At 40.0% G+C, this 17,011-nt stretch overlaps 1 non-coding gene across 1 annotated transcript; it reads left to right on the top strand.

Annotated features, from left to right (window-relative positions):
* The first annotated feature begins 306 nt into the window (after positions 1 to 306).
* On the top strand, positions 307 to 413 carry LOC128289255 (small nucleolar RNA R71). Its single transcript, XR_008278912.1, has one exon. It is a non-coding gene; the product is annotated as a small nucleolar RNA R71 (small nucleolar RNA).
* Positions 414 to 17,011: the final 16,598 nt, after the last annotated feature.

Below are 17,011 nucleotides of genomic sequence, written 5' to 3'. Positions count from 1 at the left end.
TTTTGTAACTCGAGATATGATTTTTCTTGTAATCGTGACACGAGTAGCTAGAAAGCTGTGAATGTAGAAACAAATGATTTGAAGTTCTTAAATTGATAAATTATGTTCGGTAACCCCTCAAGCTCGACTCTGGTGATGGTCTCGGGCGTGGGGACGTTGCAATTATTTAGTGACATCTCTTCAATGAACACACAAGCCTCTTCAGGTGTTTTATTATTTAAGGTTCCACTGGCCACGCATTGACCATCTGTCTCATTGAGGGATTCAAACCATTGTAGAAAGTTTGAACCTCAGAGCCATAAAGGTAATCCATGGTGAGGGCACCTTCTCAATAAATCCTTGTATCTTTTCCATGCATCATATAGTATTTCTAAATCCATTTGCACAAAAGAAGAGATATCATTCCTTAATTTAGCCATTTTAGTCAATAAAAATATTTGAGTAAAATTTTTCGGTCATTTGCTCCCAAGTAGTGATTGATCCTCATGGTAAAGAGTTCAACCACTGTTTAGCCTTATTCCTTAATGAAAAGGGAAACAATGTATGCTTAATCGCATCGTAAAAAATGTCATTAATCTTAAAGGTGTCACGAATTCCATAAATTTGCTAAATGAGTGTTTGGATCCTCGTCTTGCAAACCATCAAACCGAACAAACTATTGTATCATTTGAATAGTGTTAGGTTTCAGTTCAAAATTATTTGCAGCAATGATGAGGTCTAACTATACTCGATTCGGCCTCGTTAAAGTAGGTTTATCATAATCATACATAGTACGAGGAGTGGGATCTTGATTTATCGGATTTGCAAAGAACCATAGGAGGTAGCGATTATTCGATTATCGCTATCTCCTTGGTCGTAGTATGGATATTGTCCTCTCACTCTTCCTCTATGTATTGTAGACTTCACCTTATTTCTCTTGGTTTCCATGAGCTATGCTCTCGATCTCACCGTCAAAATGCAAAGGTCCTAATGGGTTCCTTCTAGTCATATACTAAAGACACCTTCCGTAGCAATTAAAAAGAAAAATTTAGAAAAGAAAAATTAAACTAAAAATAAAAAGTAAATTGCAATAAAAGTAAAATGGCTTAAGTAATAAAAATCAAGTGTTCCTAATATCGTAGTCCCCAAGAACGACGCTACAAAATTGATGGTTGCTAAACTAACTAAAAATTCGACTAAGCCAAGCGCACCTATCGAACAGTAGAATGGTTATGGTGAGACCAGAAATATCGTATCCACAAAGACTAAAAGTACTAGTAATTGTTAACTTTTTATTATCTAGCCTAACAATTAAGAGAATGTTTTAAACTAAGACTAATTATCTAATTAACTAAAATTATGACAGAGATAAAAAATTGGAAAATACTTTTTAGAAAACCGATGGAGGAGACAATACCTAAGGAAGAATCCACCTAGACTTTACTTATCACTTCTGAATTAGACAATTTATTCACTTGACTTATTCCATAGAAATCCCTGAGTTATGTCAATATCTCTCCCGAGACTAAGAATAACTGACTCTAGGTTAATTAATCGAAATCTCTTTCTAATTAAAACCCCTATTGTCGCATTAACTCGATCTATGGATTCCCTTATTAGATTTAAGTCTAATCCAGTAGATTTATGTTGTCCTATCTCTAGGATTGCATGCAACTCCGTTTAATTATGAACGATCTAATCTTAAATAGGGACTTTTGCTCCAGTGAATAAGCACATCAAAACCTGAATTAATATCTTAAAACATTAAAACAAGGATTAAATCTCACAATCAAGAATAAGAAGTATTTATCATATAATTCAAATAGTAATAAGATTTGTCTTAGGTTTCATCTCCCTTAGGTATTTAGGGAGTTAAGTTCATAACGATAGAGGAAAACATCTTGAAATTGGGAAAATATCAAAACATAAAGAAACCCAAAGAACTTCTAAGGAAATTGAATGGAGATATTCAGTCTTGAATGAGATCCTACTTCCGAGCAAATTTCAATGGCTATCCTTGAGTATTTTCTGATTTCTACTCTGTCCTACCTTTGATCCTCTTCTAGGGTGTTTATATAGACTTTGGAATGCCCAAAATAGCCCAAAATTAGCCTTTTTCGAATAGAATTAGACTTTGGCTCGACAGGACACGACTGCGCGCCACGCCTGTGTGAAGGTGCTCAGCCGTCTGTAATTTTGACTTGGTTTAATGTTGACATGGCCATGGCACATGAGGGTGTGGCCTGCCCGTGTGTCATACATGGGTGTGTGGATTACCCGTGGAAGTGCCTAGGCCGTGTGAAACACTAAATTAGGCCCAATTTGTCCTTTCTTAGTTCATTTCTCACTCTTTTTGCTATCCTAAGCTCTCCTGAGTGTAAAACATGAAATTAACAAATTAGAAGTATCAAATTCATTAAATCTTATGATAATCCTTCCAAAAATATATCGAGCATAGGGTAAAAACATGTATATATTATGGTTTATCATAGCGTGTAACGCACCGAAAATCCCAAAATCCCGAACCTTCGTTGTTTCGATTTTGATAAAAATTGTGTTTAATATTCTTATCCAATCAATAATTTTAGTAGGTCTTAGTTAAGGCTTGATTTCGAACCTAGGAATAAATGAAATTATATTTTAGATATTAAAAGAATCGTATGGCAAGTAGTTGGGCTTTTAAATAAAGTTAGGGAAAATAGTATCAAAAAGCCTTGTAGAAGAGTGGCTAAGGACGCCACTTAGAGTGTAGAGGGTGGCGTTAATAGCTAGCAAGGAGGTCCAAGGTTCAATCCTAGCTTAGTGTTTTAAGAGTTTAATTTTGGCCTTCTAGAAGGATGGAAGTGGCATGAAAGTAGACTCTAAGGGTAGTGTTGAGGAGAGAAAATTAAGGAAAGGATCAAGGGGTTATCAGGGAGAAAAACGAGGAGATGAGAAGGGAGAAGTGATGGAGCCGAATAGGGAATTGGGCATGGGAAAAATTTGGCTATAAGGCTTATAAATAGGTGTCGAATGCTAGGGTATGAAGCTCATGTCGAATTTTCTTCACCCTATTACCAGAAACTCTTTTCTCTAAAAGCCGAAAACCAGAGGCTTTGTTTTCTTTTTCTTCTTCCTTGTGCCAAATTTTATTCTTCCTCTACCTCATTGCTGACTTTTCTTTCTTTTTCCTTGGAGCTGAATAACTCTCTTTTACCATAAAAATCACACGGGTAGAAACTTTCTTGGCCGAATACTCTTAGTGCCGCCAGTACCCTTTCTAATCGGTCAAGCCTAGTGTAAGTGCTTTGTTCTCATAATCGGGTTTTCCTAAGTATTGAGTATACAGTCCCTCACTTCTTCTAATCAGTTTTGGGTAGGAATAGGTAACGAATCTCAGTCCTTGGATCTATGTGGATTTGCTCCTCAGGTGAGAGACTTTGGTAAGTGCTCTTGATGTTGGTTGGCCGAATGTTCATAGTTAAGGTAAGGGGACTTGTGTTGCATAGGAGTCATCTATTATTCTGGGTTAATAGTTAAGATTAATGCAGATCTAAGGAGTACATGATCAAGGAGAAGCTATTTGGGATTTGTGTTCAAGGTAAGGTTAAGGTGAGATTCCGACTTTTGGTAAAGTATTCGATAAGTATGTGAGATTAATCTTTGAGTGATATCAATTGTAGGTTTGGGCTAAGGAGATCACACCATGCTTGCTTACTGTGTGTGTACATACACCGCACACACACAATGAATCAACATTAGCTAAAATGCTGAAAAGTCGAAAAGCTGAAATGTCGAGTAGCTGAAAGTTGGGCTACGGTAGTCACACGAGTGCACGAACACTCATGGAGAGGAAACCAATAGGTTTCTTGAGGCCCACAAGCGATTCCATGGACTTGGGTTGAGAGTTGGCCAAATGGGCCAGAATGGGCTAAATGGGCTTGATGGGCTGTTGGGCCCATAATATGCAAAGATTTATAAGTGATGCTATGTGTTAGAAAAATTTGTATGTGAGCATGAGTATAATATGATTTGGGCCTAATGGGCCATATGAAGGTGAATTGGGCCTAGTGGGTGATACGAGCACGCCTCAAAACTTCATCGAACAAGCCTGCAAGCCGAGCATTGACATGTTGGCAAGCTGATCCAAGCTCGCTTCCAGCTCCACTAGCTCCGGCCCAGCTCAAATCCAGCTTATTCGAGCTCAATCCAACTTGCTCGAGCTAAACCGAGCTCACTCCTAGCTCATATTCAGCTCACGAGCTAAACCTTAGCTCACCTTCACTTAGAGTTTAATCTCACTCAACTTTAGCTCACGAGCTAAAGCTTAGCTCATTTTAGTTTAACTCGGTTTTTCTTTAATGCATTAAATAAAATTTGCACATATTTATTTAAGCATTAAACTTGTCTTATATTAATATTTGTTATTAATATGTCATAGATATCACATAACTTAAATGTGTTCACATTGTGCTAAATTTATGTGTGTTCACATGATGTCTTATGAATTGTTTTATTTCTTGTAGGTACAATGCTCATGGACGGCAAATGAATGCTTGAAGAAACATCTTTTTGGACATCCCACATGCATGAATGAACAACATTTAATTAGGTGCATGTATGACCAGATTCAAGGTGTTTACAAGTTCATGTATTTGCCAAATACATGAATGCACAAAATACATGAATGCTTGGGTTCAAATGCACATTCGGTTACATGAATGATGAAGATTCATGCATGAATGTATCTAGAAGATCCAATCCTTTGACGGTACACATGCATGCATGGAAGGAAATTAATGCAAGTTCATGTACGGCTTGGTGCAATGTATGAAGAGGTGTATGTAGAATTGAGGTTCAATGGACGGCATTTAAGGGAGTACATGTACTGGAGACGTTCATGCAAGTAGGGGCTATTTAATGTTCATGTTTTGAAGGTTCATGGACCGAATTTATTGAGGAACATACATTGGGACGTTTCATGCATGATCCATGCATTTTCAAGCTAACCATTCAAGTATTCAAGGTGCATTAAAGCTTCATTCGCCAAGGGGATGATGGAACATTAAAGGGCTGCACATTCATTGATATTCATGATTTTTCTTCTAGAATTATCTAGGTGTTTATGTCCTAATTTCTTAGCTTCTAAGCTTGTCCATTCACCTACTTTTATTTAGGCTATAAATATATGTTATTTCATTTGTAAGAGGTTAGACTTTTCACTTAATGAAACTTTGTTAAACTTTTATGGAATTTGTGAGATTTCTTTCTCATATTTTGTTGAGGACTTCGTTGGCTTATCTAGGAAGCCTAGTGGCGCCAACCCCGTTCTTCACTATCCCGAACTTATCACTATCAAATAGTGTATGCTCACCCATATACCGAGGTTCCTACTTTGCTAAGTAGCGGTCGAGGTTTATCACTTTCATCCTTCACCTTGAAAGCCTATAAGCATTTTAATGATATTTTCTAATATTGGTTCGTGCTTGCTTTTAAGAACCCTTTTCTTCCATATCCATCATCTATTTACTTCTTTCACTTTTCCTTCCAATTTAGCCAATATTCATATTATTCTTATCCATAAACCATCATAGAACCATTATACATAGTTTCCGTCCTATTTTTTTCCATCAACTTCATTTCAAAAGTGAATTGAACGATACTTTCTCGTAGACGATCGGGCAACTCAGCATACGACTCGACTCTCCCCGAGGCGGTTCGTATCAGTGGGTCATAAGAATATGAACTGGGCCAGATGGGCCATTTAAATAAGATTGGGCCTAGTAGGCTATATGCATGTATGTAGGGATATTGGGCCTAGTATATGATGACTACATAAAACTTAATTAATTAATTGAGATCGTGGATAAGTCATAGGGTTAAGGTGTGGTAACGGGTATATGCATGTCTAGGATTAGATCTAGGGAGAGCTTGGTACTTAAGCAGTCTTAACGACCCACCTCCTCTTCTTTGGAATCCTACCTGGTGCATAGTATTCATTCGCCTTAGCTCGCGGGGCTTGTTCATGGGCCATGGTAAGTGAAAACCGTAATTAAGGGAAAATTATCGAAATGCCCCTAAGGAAAAAAATGACCAAAATACCCCTAGGTGTTGAATGTAAGTTTTGTGGATGTGACATGCATATATATGATGTTCTGCTTAGGTTGCATATGGGGTGGGAATTATGGTATGGAGGAAGTATATGAGGATCGCATGGCTGCCTGACAATCGTGGATCCACCGACGGCTTTTAAAGCCCAATATGTAAATGAAGGTAGTTCCACATCCGGGCTACCATTGGTGTATGGGCTGGGTGGGTCAATATTTATATCCCAACATGGTGTATGGGGGACGGGGCTGGTGTGTAGCGGATGGATAATTTGAATGGGATTGCATTGCATGTTTGATGTATGATGATTTTTGAATGCTTGTTTTTCGTCGAGGGTTGTACACACTGAGTTTGTGAAAACTTACCCCCTTTTTTATATTATTTTCAGGTTATGCTTAGTAGATAGTTCGATGTTTGGAGGGGCTCTGGGTGGCCAGCTAGCAAGACAAACTTGGACTTTTTTTTAAAGCTTATATGTTTTATTTTATTAAGTATGTTTCAGACCAGATTGTAATAAAATTTTCATTAAGCTATTATTACTTGAAGTATTATTATTTCCATTGTAATTACGAGAAGTTGAACATGGGTTTCCTAAATTATAGTATGTTTTCTATGTTTCCGCAACTTAATTTCTAAATGATAAGTTTTCTTAAATCAAACGCTTAAAACAAGGCTTTCACAACTGAAAGGTGTGTTTATTAAGGTTTCTTTTGTTTAAGAAGGGTTTTCAATGAAAACACAATTTTTGCTAAAACACTTCAATGTAAAACGTCAGATTCGGCCATAACGTCTGGGCTAGGTTTAGGGTGTTACATTTAGTGGTATCAGAGCTCAAGTTGCAAAACTCGGGCTATGACTTGGGCCTTATTACTTGGTTTCTTTTTGTGTTTTAAAAAAATTTACAATGTTTTGGAAAAGATGAAGTCTTGCTGAGCGACACGCTGAGTCTCCGACGTCGAACCAAGTAAGTATTCTTATTCTAAAGTTTATTTAAATTCTTATACAGTAGATAGTTAGAGGACTACTTTAGATGATTTTATTAGAAGGGAACCAAAGCCCGCAGGAACTTGAAACTGTAGAGGAATTCCAAAAATAATCTTCTCTTTAATTACTTTCATAAAACATTGGGTTAATTATTAAACTAACTAAAACTTCATAAAATTTTTAATCTAGATAATATGCGAATCGACGATGAGTGCTAGAAAAGGTGCAAGGGGCCGTGGCCAAGGCCGCGAAAGTTTTAGGGCTGAATCATCGGCATCAGGCCATGTGCCTAATATTGGAGTAGAAGAGGCTCCAGCCTCACCTGTGGCTAGGGATGGACCATATGATTGGGCCGCGAGAGAAGATGCATTGTCGCAGGCAATGCTGAGTATTTTGGAAAGGGTCGTTGGGCCCAATAATGGCAGCAGAAATCGGGGGTCCATTTCGAAGTGACTTCGATCAAACGGGGCTGAGATCTTTAAGGGCGTGGCTGGAGTGGCTCCTAATGTGGCGAAATATTGGCTGAAGGCCACTAAAAGATAATGGAGGACCTGGACTACTCACCTGAGCAAAAGTTGGAAGGAGCAGTGTCACTACTTAGGGAAAAAGCCTACCAGTGGTGGTTGACGGTGAAAGAGGGCACCCAACCGGAGCGGGTCACTTGGGAGTTCTTCAAAGCTGCATTCCAAGGCAAGTATGTGGGTACAAGCTATGTGGATGCTAGAAGGAAGGAGTTCCTATACCTGACCCAAGGAAACAAATAGGTGGCAGAGTATGAGGCGGAGTTTCTATGCCTTAGTAGGTATGCAAGAGTAATGGTTGCAATGGAATATGAGCGTTGCATGAGGTTTTAGGATGGACTTAGAGATAGCCTTAGGGTATTGATAACTCCACAAAGGGAGCTAGTTTTCTCGGAATTGGTGGAAAAGGCAAAGATAGCAGAGGAGGTTAAGCGCACTGAGTGCTTAAATCGGGGAAAAGAAAGGGGATGAATAAAAGGGAGGCTGAGACTTCTGGTGTTGGATAGAGGCCTAGGGCTAAGGCCAGAGTTAATGGGCCAGTTAGAGCAGGGCCCCCTGTTGCTAATCTAGGGGTACCACCTTGTGCTGACTGTGGGAGAAGCCATAGAGGCGAGTGTTGGAAGAGGACGGGAGCCTATTTTGCTTGTGGGTCTATGGAACATAGGATCAGGGATTGCCCCCGAACATTAGGTTGAGAGCCGGTAGTGGGCCAGGGTGGTGCTCAGCTGCCACGGGGTGGACAGCTGCCGCCAAGGGGTCGTAGATAGGCCAGGGGCGGTAACGATAATGGACGTAGACGCGAAGCACCAAGTGGAATTACGGGCCATGCTGAGGCGTGACAGCCAGTTTTGGTTTATGCTGCTTGTCACCGAGAAGATGGGGATGCCCCAGATGTGATAACGAGTATGTTCTTTATATATGAGTTACCTTACACAACTTTTATTGATATTGGATCAACACGTTCATATGTTGCATGCAATAGGACTGAGTCTTTGGGTGATTTGTTTGAAATTACTGCATATGAGATGACTGTGATAAGTCTATTAAGGCAGTCTGTAGGTCTGAATAAGTTGTTTAGGGAGGTACCCTTAGTAGTCCAAGGGGTTACCTTTTTAGTGGACTTGATGGAGCCGCCGTTTAGCGAGTTTGACTTAATCTTAGGTATGGATTCTGGTGAAGCACCGAGCCACCTTGGATTGTGCTACAAAGCGAATGGTGTTAAGAACGACAGAGGATAAGGAAGTAGTGGTGATTGGTGAATGTCAAAATTATCTGTCGAATGTGATTTCGGCATTAAGGGCTGAGAAGTTAGTACGAAAGGGATGCGAAACCTTTTTGGCCTGTATTAGTAATACAGAGGCTAAGAGCCCTACTGTTAAGGAGTTGAGAACAGTTAGGAAATTTCCGAATGTCTTTCCTGAGGAGCTTCCTGGGTTGCCACCCAGTAGGGAGGTAGAATTTGGAAGAGTTATTGCCTGGGACGGCTCCAGTGTCTATCACTCCTTACCGGATGGCACCAAAGGAGTTGGTGGAACTTAAGGCACAATTCAGGAATTGTTGGATCGAGGATTCATCCGACCAAGTGTGTCTCCATGGGGAACACCGGTGTTATTCGTGAAGAAGAAGGATGGAACTTTGCGAATGTGCATCGACTATCGACAGTTAAACAAGTTAACTGTTAAAAACAAGTATCCTCTACCGAGAATCGATGATCTTTTTGATTAGTTTAGGGGAGCTTCGATTTTCTCAAAAATTGATTTGCATTCGAGATATCACCAATTGAGGGTGAAGGAGGCAGATGTCCATAAGACGGCTTTCAGAACTCATTATGGACACTACAAGTTTTTGGTGATGCCATTTGGGCTGACGAACACACCTGTCGCTTTTATGGATCTCATGAATTGGGTTTTCCAACCCTACTTAGATCAGTTCATGGTAGTCTTTATAGATGACATTTTGGTGTACTCAAAAGACGAGGATGAGCATGATGCACACTTATGGATTGTGTTGCAGACTTTGAGGGAGAAGCAGTTGTATGCTAAATTCAGTAAGTGTAAATTTTGGCTAAGGGAGGTTACTTTCCTCAGACATGTGGTGTCAGCTGAGGGGATTAAGGTGGATCCTTAGAAAATAGAAGCGGTGTTAGACTGGAAAACACCCAAGTCAGTATCGAAAATCCAAAGTTTTCTGGGCTTGGCAGGATACTATAGGCGATTTGTCAAGGGCTTTTCAGTCATTGCTGCACCCCAAACTAAGTTGTTGAGGAAAGGGGTACCGTTTGTTTGGACGGACAAGCAACAAGAGAGTTTTGGAAAACTCAAGAAAGTATTAACGGAGGCCCCTGTGTTGATTCAGCCAGTGCTTGGAAAGGAGTTTATGGTTTATAGTGATGCGTCGTATGTGGGCTTAGGATATGTATTGATGCAAGAAGGAAAGGTGGTTGTGTATGCGTCACGGCAACTTAAGACTCACGAGGTGAATTACCCAACCCACGAATTGGAGATAGCTGCGATGGTGTTCGCGCTTAAGATATGGAGGCATTACTTATACGGGGAGAATTACGTAATTTATTCGGACCACAAGATTTTGAAGTACCTCCTTACCCAAAAGGAGCTAAACCTTAGGCAACGTAGGTGGGTGGAATTATTGAAGGATTATGATTGCATGATAGAATACCACCCTGGCAAAGCGAATGTGGTAGCCAACGTGTTGAGTCGTAGGGTTAAGTCAGATTTGAGAGTTATGCCCACTCGTTTAAGCTTGTTGGACGATGGTAACTTGTTAGCGGAGCTTCAAGTAACATCGGTATAGGTTGACCAGATAAGGAGTAAACAGTTAATGAATGAGACCTTAGGTGCTCATTTTAGATAAGTAGAGAGTGGGGAGACATCGGACTTTGGGATAAATAGTTAAGGGGTATTGTGCTTTCATGGGAGAATGTGTATACCAAAGGACGATGATCTAAGGCAGTCTATTCTGCGGGAAGCACATAGTAGTCTCTATGCTATGCATCCTGGCAGAAACAAGATGTATCAAAATTTGCGTGAGCTTTATTGTGGCCTGGACTTAAGCACAAGGTTGTGGAGTGTGTAAGTAAGTGTTTGGTCTGTCAAAAGGTGAAAGCAGAACATCAGTTGCCTTCGGGATTACTTCAGCCAATGAAGATTCCACTCTGTAAGTGGGAAAGGATAATAACTATGGACTTTGTTAGTGGGCTACCCTTAACGCCTACTAAGAAGACTCGATATGGGTTATAGTGGATCGGTTAACCAAGTCTGCACATTTTATACCGATTTGCACTGATTACTTGTTACAAAAGCTGGCGAGGTTGTATGTGGCGAAGATTGTCAAATTACATGGAGTGCCAGTCTCCATAATATCAGACAGGGACCCATGTTTCACTTCGTGATTTTGGAAGAAGCTCCATGAGGCGTTAGGTACTAGGTTAAACTTCAGTATGGCTTTCCACCCTTAAACTGATGGATAGTCAGAAAGGGTGATTCAAGTATTGGAAGATATGTTGAGGGGATGTGTGATTGAGTTTTGAGGTACTTGGGAGGACTATTTACCATTAGCCAAATTCGTGTACAATAATAGCTACCAAGCAAGCATTGGGATGGCTCCATATGAAGCACTGTATGGGCGAAGGTGTCGAACTCCAACTTGTTGGATGGAGTTGGGCGAACGAAGAGTTTTGGGCCCTGAGTTAGTAGCAGATACTAAAGATAAGGTGAAATTGATTCGGGATCGTTTAAAGGAGGCCTCAAATAGGCAAAAGTCGTATGCTGACATTAAATGACGAGAGATAGAGTATGCAGTGGGAGACTTAGTTTTTCTTAAGGTCTCTCTGTGGAAGAAGGTATTAAGGTTTGGATGGAAGGGAAAGCTAAGCCCAAGGTTCATCGAGCCATATCGGGTGGTAAGGCAGATTGGGCTAGTCGCTTATCAGCTGGAGTTACCTCCTAAACATGTTTCATGTTTCTATGCTAAGGCGGTATCGCTCGGATCCTTCACATGTCATGGCAGTTGAAGAAATTGAGGTTAGGCCAGACCTAAATTTCGAGGAAGTGTCAAAGTATTGAGAAGGAAGTCTATTCCATTGGTCAAAGTACTTTGGCAGAATCACAAGGCTGAGGAGGCTACTTGGGAACTTGATGAAGAGATGCGACGTCAATATCCTCAACTTTTTGAATCAAGTAGTAATTTCGAGGATGAAATTTCTTTTAAGGGGTAGAGTTGTAACGCCTCAAAAATCCCGAAACCCAAAAATCCTGAAATCTCGAACTTTCTTTGTTTCGATTTTGATAAAAATTGTGTTTAATATTCTTATCCAAGTGATAATTTTAGTAGGTTTGAGTTCGAACCTAGGAACAAATGAAATTATAGTTTAGAATTACAAGAATCAGGGCTGGCAAGTAGTTGGGCTTTTAAATAAAGTTAGGGGAAAATAGTATCAAAAAGCCTTGTTGAAGAGTGGCTAAGTGACGCCACTTAGAGTGTAAGGGGTGGCGTTAATAGCTAGCAAGGAGGTCTAAGGTTCGAATACTAGCTTAGTGTTTTTAGAAGTTTAATTTTGGCCTTCTAGAAGGATGGAAGTGGCATAAAAGTGGACTCCAAGGGAAGTGTTCAGGAGTGAAAATTAAGGAAAGGATCAAGGGGTTATTAGGGAGAAAAATGAGAAGATGAGAAGGGAGAGTGATGGAGCCGAATGGGGAATTGGGCATGGGAAAAATTTGTCTATAAGCCTTATAAATAGGTGCCGAATGCTAGGGTATGAAGCTAATGCCGAATTTCCTTCACCCTGTTACTAGAAACTCTTTTCTCTAAAAGCTAAAAACCCTCTGCTTTCTTTTCTTTTTCTTCTCCCTTATGCCGAATTCTATTCTTCCTCTACCTCATTACTGACTTTTCTTTCTTTTTCCTTGGAGCCAAATAACTCTCTTTTACCATACAAATCACACGGGTAGAATCCTTCTTGGCTGAATACTCTTGGTGCCTCCAGTACCCTTTCTAAACGGTCAAGCCTAGTGTAAGTGCTTTGTTCTCATAATCGGGTTTTTCTAAGTATTGAGTATACAGTCCTCACTTCTTCTAATTGGTTTTGGGTAGGAATAGGTAATCTAATCTCAATCCTTGGATCTCTGCTAATTTGTTCCTCCGGTGAGAGGCTTTAATAAGTGCTCTTGATCTTGGTTGGTGAATGTTCATAGTTAAGGTAAGGTGACTTGTGTTGGATATGAGTCATCTACTATTTCGGGTTAATAGTTAAGATTAATGCAGATCTAAGGAGTAGTGATCAAGGAGAAGCTATTTGGGATTTGTGTTCAAGGTAAGGTTAAGTGAGATTCTGACTTTTGGTAAAGTATTCGATAAGTATTTAAGATTAATCTTTGAGTGATATCGATTGTAGGTTTGGGCTAAGGAGATTGCACCACGCTTGCTTACCATGTGTGTACATACACTGCACACACACAATGAATCGGCAAAAGCCGAAATGTCGAAAAGCCGAAAGTTAGGCTACAGTAGTCACACGAGTGCGCGAACACTCGTGGAGAATAAACTGATAGGTTGCCTAAGGCCCATGGGCGATTCTGTGGACTTGGGTTGAAAGTTGACCAAATGGGCTGGAATTGGCTAAATGGGCCTGATGGGCTATTGGGCCAATAATAGGCAAAGATTGATAAGTGATGCTATGTGTTAGAAAATGTGTATGTGAGCATGAGTATAATATGATTTGGGCCTAATGGGCCATATAAAGGTGAATTGGGCCTAGTGGGCCATAAGAATATGTACTAGGCCAGATAGGCCATTTTAATTGGACTTTTTTTTAAAGCTTATATGTTTTATTTTATTAAGTATGTTTCAGACTAGATTGTAATAAGGTTTTCATTATGCTATTATTACTTGAAATATTATTATTTCCATTGTAATTATAAGAAGTTGAACATGGGTTTTCTAAATTATAGTATGTTTTCTATGTTTCTGCAACTTAATTTCTAAATGATAAGTTTTCTTAAATCAAATGCTTAAAATAAGGCTTTTGCAACTGAAAGGTGTGTTTATTAAGGTTTCTTTTGTTTAAGAAGGGTTTTCAATGAAAACACGGTTTTCGCTAAAACACTTCAATGTAACACGCCGATTCGCCATAACGTCTGGGCTGTGTTTAGGGTGTTACATAGCGCATTCTGATGTACCTTTGAGTTTAAGAGTCAAGCCAGCACCAATATGCATGCTTGCTACTTGTGCAATTGTTCCACAAGAATATACTCACTATGTTTTAGGAATTTTAAAACTCCTTAGCTTCGTTCTCCATTACCGGCTCATTAACCAGTGGTCCTAATTTTTCTCCCCCATGTTCGATCTCAAGGATTTCCTTTTTACAGGTTTGGCTTTTGTGATGTTCGTACTTTCCTCTCCCAGGACTGCCACATTGCAGTTATAATTCCAGGGCAGCCTTTTGCTATCCTTATAAGGAAAAGCCACGGGTTTCTGAATTACAACTCTCAGTGCCATTTTTGTTCCAGCTTCATTGATTCTTGATCATGAGATGATCACCACTGGGTGATTGACCTCAAAGACCTTCTCTATTGCCCCTCCCTCTAAGGTGCATACATCTTCTCCTTCGGTAAATTCAAAGAACTCCAGCTATTTGTTGTCCATTAGACCCTATACCAGGGCTCTGAATTCATTGCATCTTCCAATCTCGTGATCTCTCTCATTGTGGAACTCACTATAGTTCCTTGCATCTCAGAATTTGCGTGATTAACCCTCTTTCCACCATTTCCTTCCAAACCTTTCTCAACAAGGTTTTCACTTCCACAACATTCAAGTTGATTCTTTTCCCCGTATTCTCGACTATTGCATTTACCCTATTATCAGTATGATTGGGCAATGGATTTCCTACACCAGGTGCATCATCGAATTTCACAACACCTATTTTCATGAGCCTTTCGATTAACCTTTTAAAAGAGGTGCAATTCTCTATCGAGTGTCCCGTGATTCCTGCATGGTATTCACATTGAGCACATACGTCATACCACTTGGGGTATGGGGGTTGCATTGGTTTTAAGTAGAAAGGGGAAACAACGTGTGCATCAAATAGACTTTTGTACAGCTCTTAATACGTTATTGGAATGGGAGTAAACTGGGGCTTCTCCATGTTTTGCTTTGTATTAGGCTCTTGTCTTGACGAGGCTTTATGGCCTGTAGCTACCGTTCTTGGTTGGTTTACCGTGATTGGTTTTGCATAACCTATGCTCACATTGCTGACCTCATTTTCTCTTTTCTTTGGGGCCGACCTCCTGGTGCTTTCCCCAGCCTCTATCTTTTCACAACTTATCGCATTCTCTATCATTTCACCGGACATCACTATGTCTGCGAAACTTTAGTTGCGCTTCCCAGCATGTGATTAATAAAAGGTGCTTTCAAGGTATTAATGAAGAGCATGGTTGTTTTTTTTCCGTATGGCGGTTGGACTTGTGTAGCGACTTCCTCCACCTCTGAGCATATTTCAAAACTTTTACTCGATTTTTCTCCATGTTCTATAACTTGATCCTCACAGTGCTATGTCCATCACATGGCCATACTGTTTCATGAAGGCCTGTGCTAAGTCCTTCCATGATTTAACTTGGGTGTGATTTAGCTGATTGTACCATTTGGCCGTAGCCCTAGTCAAACTATCCTGAAAACGGTGAATTAACAACTGATCATTGTTGACATATCCTGTCATCCCTCGACAGAACATTGTAATGTAGGCCTTAGGGCAGCTAGTCCCATTATATTTTTCAAACTCTGATATTTTGAACTTTGGAGGGAGTACCAAATCTGGGACCAAGCTTAACTCCTTAGCACCCACTCCACAATGATAATCAACACTTTCCAACGCCTTGAATTTCTCCTCCACCATTTGTATAGGTCTTCCATTGCTTTATGAAGTTCGCTCTTGCCCTTCCCGCTTTTGCTATATCATTAAGGTCAGGGACTATAGGATTTGCCCGATTATCTTCAGGGTTGGAACACGAGCCCGTTGGGAAATTTATTGGTGCCGAAGTACCAGTCTGACATTGGGGCTAATATTGATAGACACCCTTTGAAGTGATGCTTGGGTATTCATTGGGGTGAAACCTGGAGGGTAAGCAAGTCCTCACTGTCGTCCCCAGTATTGATCATGGGGCTCTTCCCCTTTTCTGGCCCTCCAACCAGTAACTGGGTCAATTGGTTCATCATATTCCTTTGAGATTCTAGCATCTGATCCCTCATATCCTGTTGGATTTTATTCAACTATTTTTGCATCTACACTTGCAGCTGATCCTACAATTCCTTCTGCATTTGTTCCAGTTTTTCCAACCTTTGATCCATAACTTTGGTTTTTCTTCTTGTGTAATAGTGATGTTCCAGGGTAACTATAATATGATTTCTAATTAATTAGGGTTCCTTTGCGAAATTTAATGCATATGATGTGATGAAATACAAATGCATAAGATGAATGCAAAACTAAAAAGGCGTCGATTCTGATCCAATTCCAATTAGAATAACTTTATTAGAAAACAAAATCCTTTACATAAAATAGATCATATATACGGCTTTGCCTTGATGCTCAAAGTTTTAACCCTCTTAAGAAGCCAAGCCAACTCAAGACCCTAGTCTGACTCTAACTCATATTTCACACTTAGCACGTCAGCCTGAACTGCTAAGGTCTGTAGATGATCGGCCACTTCTCGTATTTGAGCCACAGCTTCGCCCATGACGTAATCCTTATCTTTGACCTAGTCTTGCGATCATCGAAGCTACTCCTTCCACTACCCATTATTTGACTCAAGGAATTCAATTCGTAGTTCACAGTTCGGTAGCGCAGTCTTAAGTTCTTCTACCTTTCCTTTCAAATCCTCAATCCTGCTCAGGCTAGCCCTTAATTCAATGTCGAAGTTATAACCACGACACTGATGTAGTGCCTTTTCTAACTTTGCTACTTGAGCTACTAACATCTCCTTCTCATTTTGGCTCTCAACCAAGCTCTTTTTTAAAGCATTTTCTCATGCTCGAGTATCATGGAACCTCTTTTCCCACTGATCGACTCTAGCCTTTTTTTCTTAGATTTATTGTCACCACTGCTCTGACGTCTTTCCCAACTGATAGTTCTCATCAACATACGCAACTTCTTGTAATCGATTTTTAAGTCGTCCGAATCCTTCTCGATGTTCCTCTTTGCCTTTCTTAACTTCTCACCTCGAGTTTTTGAACATCGGCTTCTAACCTCAAATGCATCTTTTCCTCCTCCAATTGTTCTATCTTCTTCCCTAACTCTGAATTTCTTTTCAAAGTCATGTTTTATGATTTCTAGCTCGAGGGACTATTTGCGATATTCTTCCATCGGTCGAGAGCCTTCTTGTCTCGGCCTGGGGATATTATCATTGATTCTTCTACTCCACCACACATCATAT

This window comes from Gossypium arboreum, unplaced genomic scaffold (genome assembly GCF_025698485.1).
Source record: "Gossypium arboreum isolate Shixiya-1 unplaced genomic scaffold, ASM2569848v2 Contig00818, whole genome shotgun sequence".
Taxonomy (NCBI): domain Eukaryota; kingdom Viridiplantae; phylum Streptophyta; class Magnoliopsida; order Malvales; family Malvaceae; genus Gossypium; species Gossypium arboreum.
This window is presented reverse-complemented; position numbering and strand designations above follow the sequence as displayed.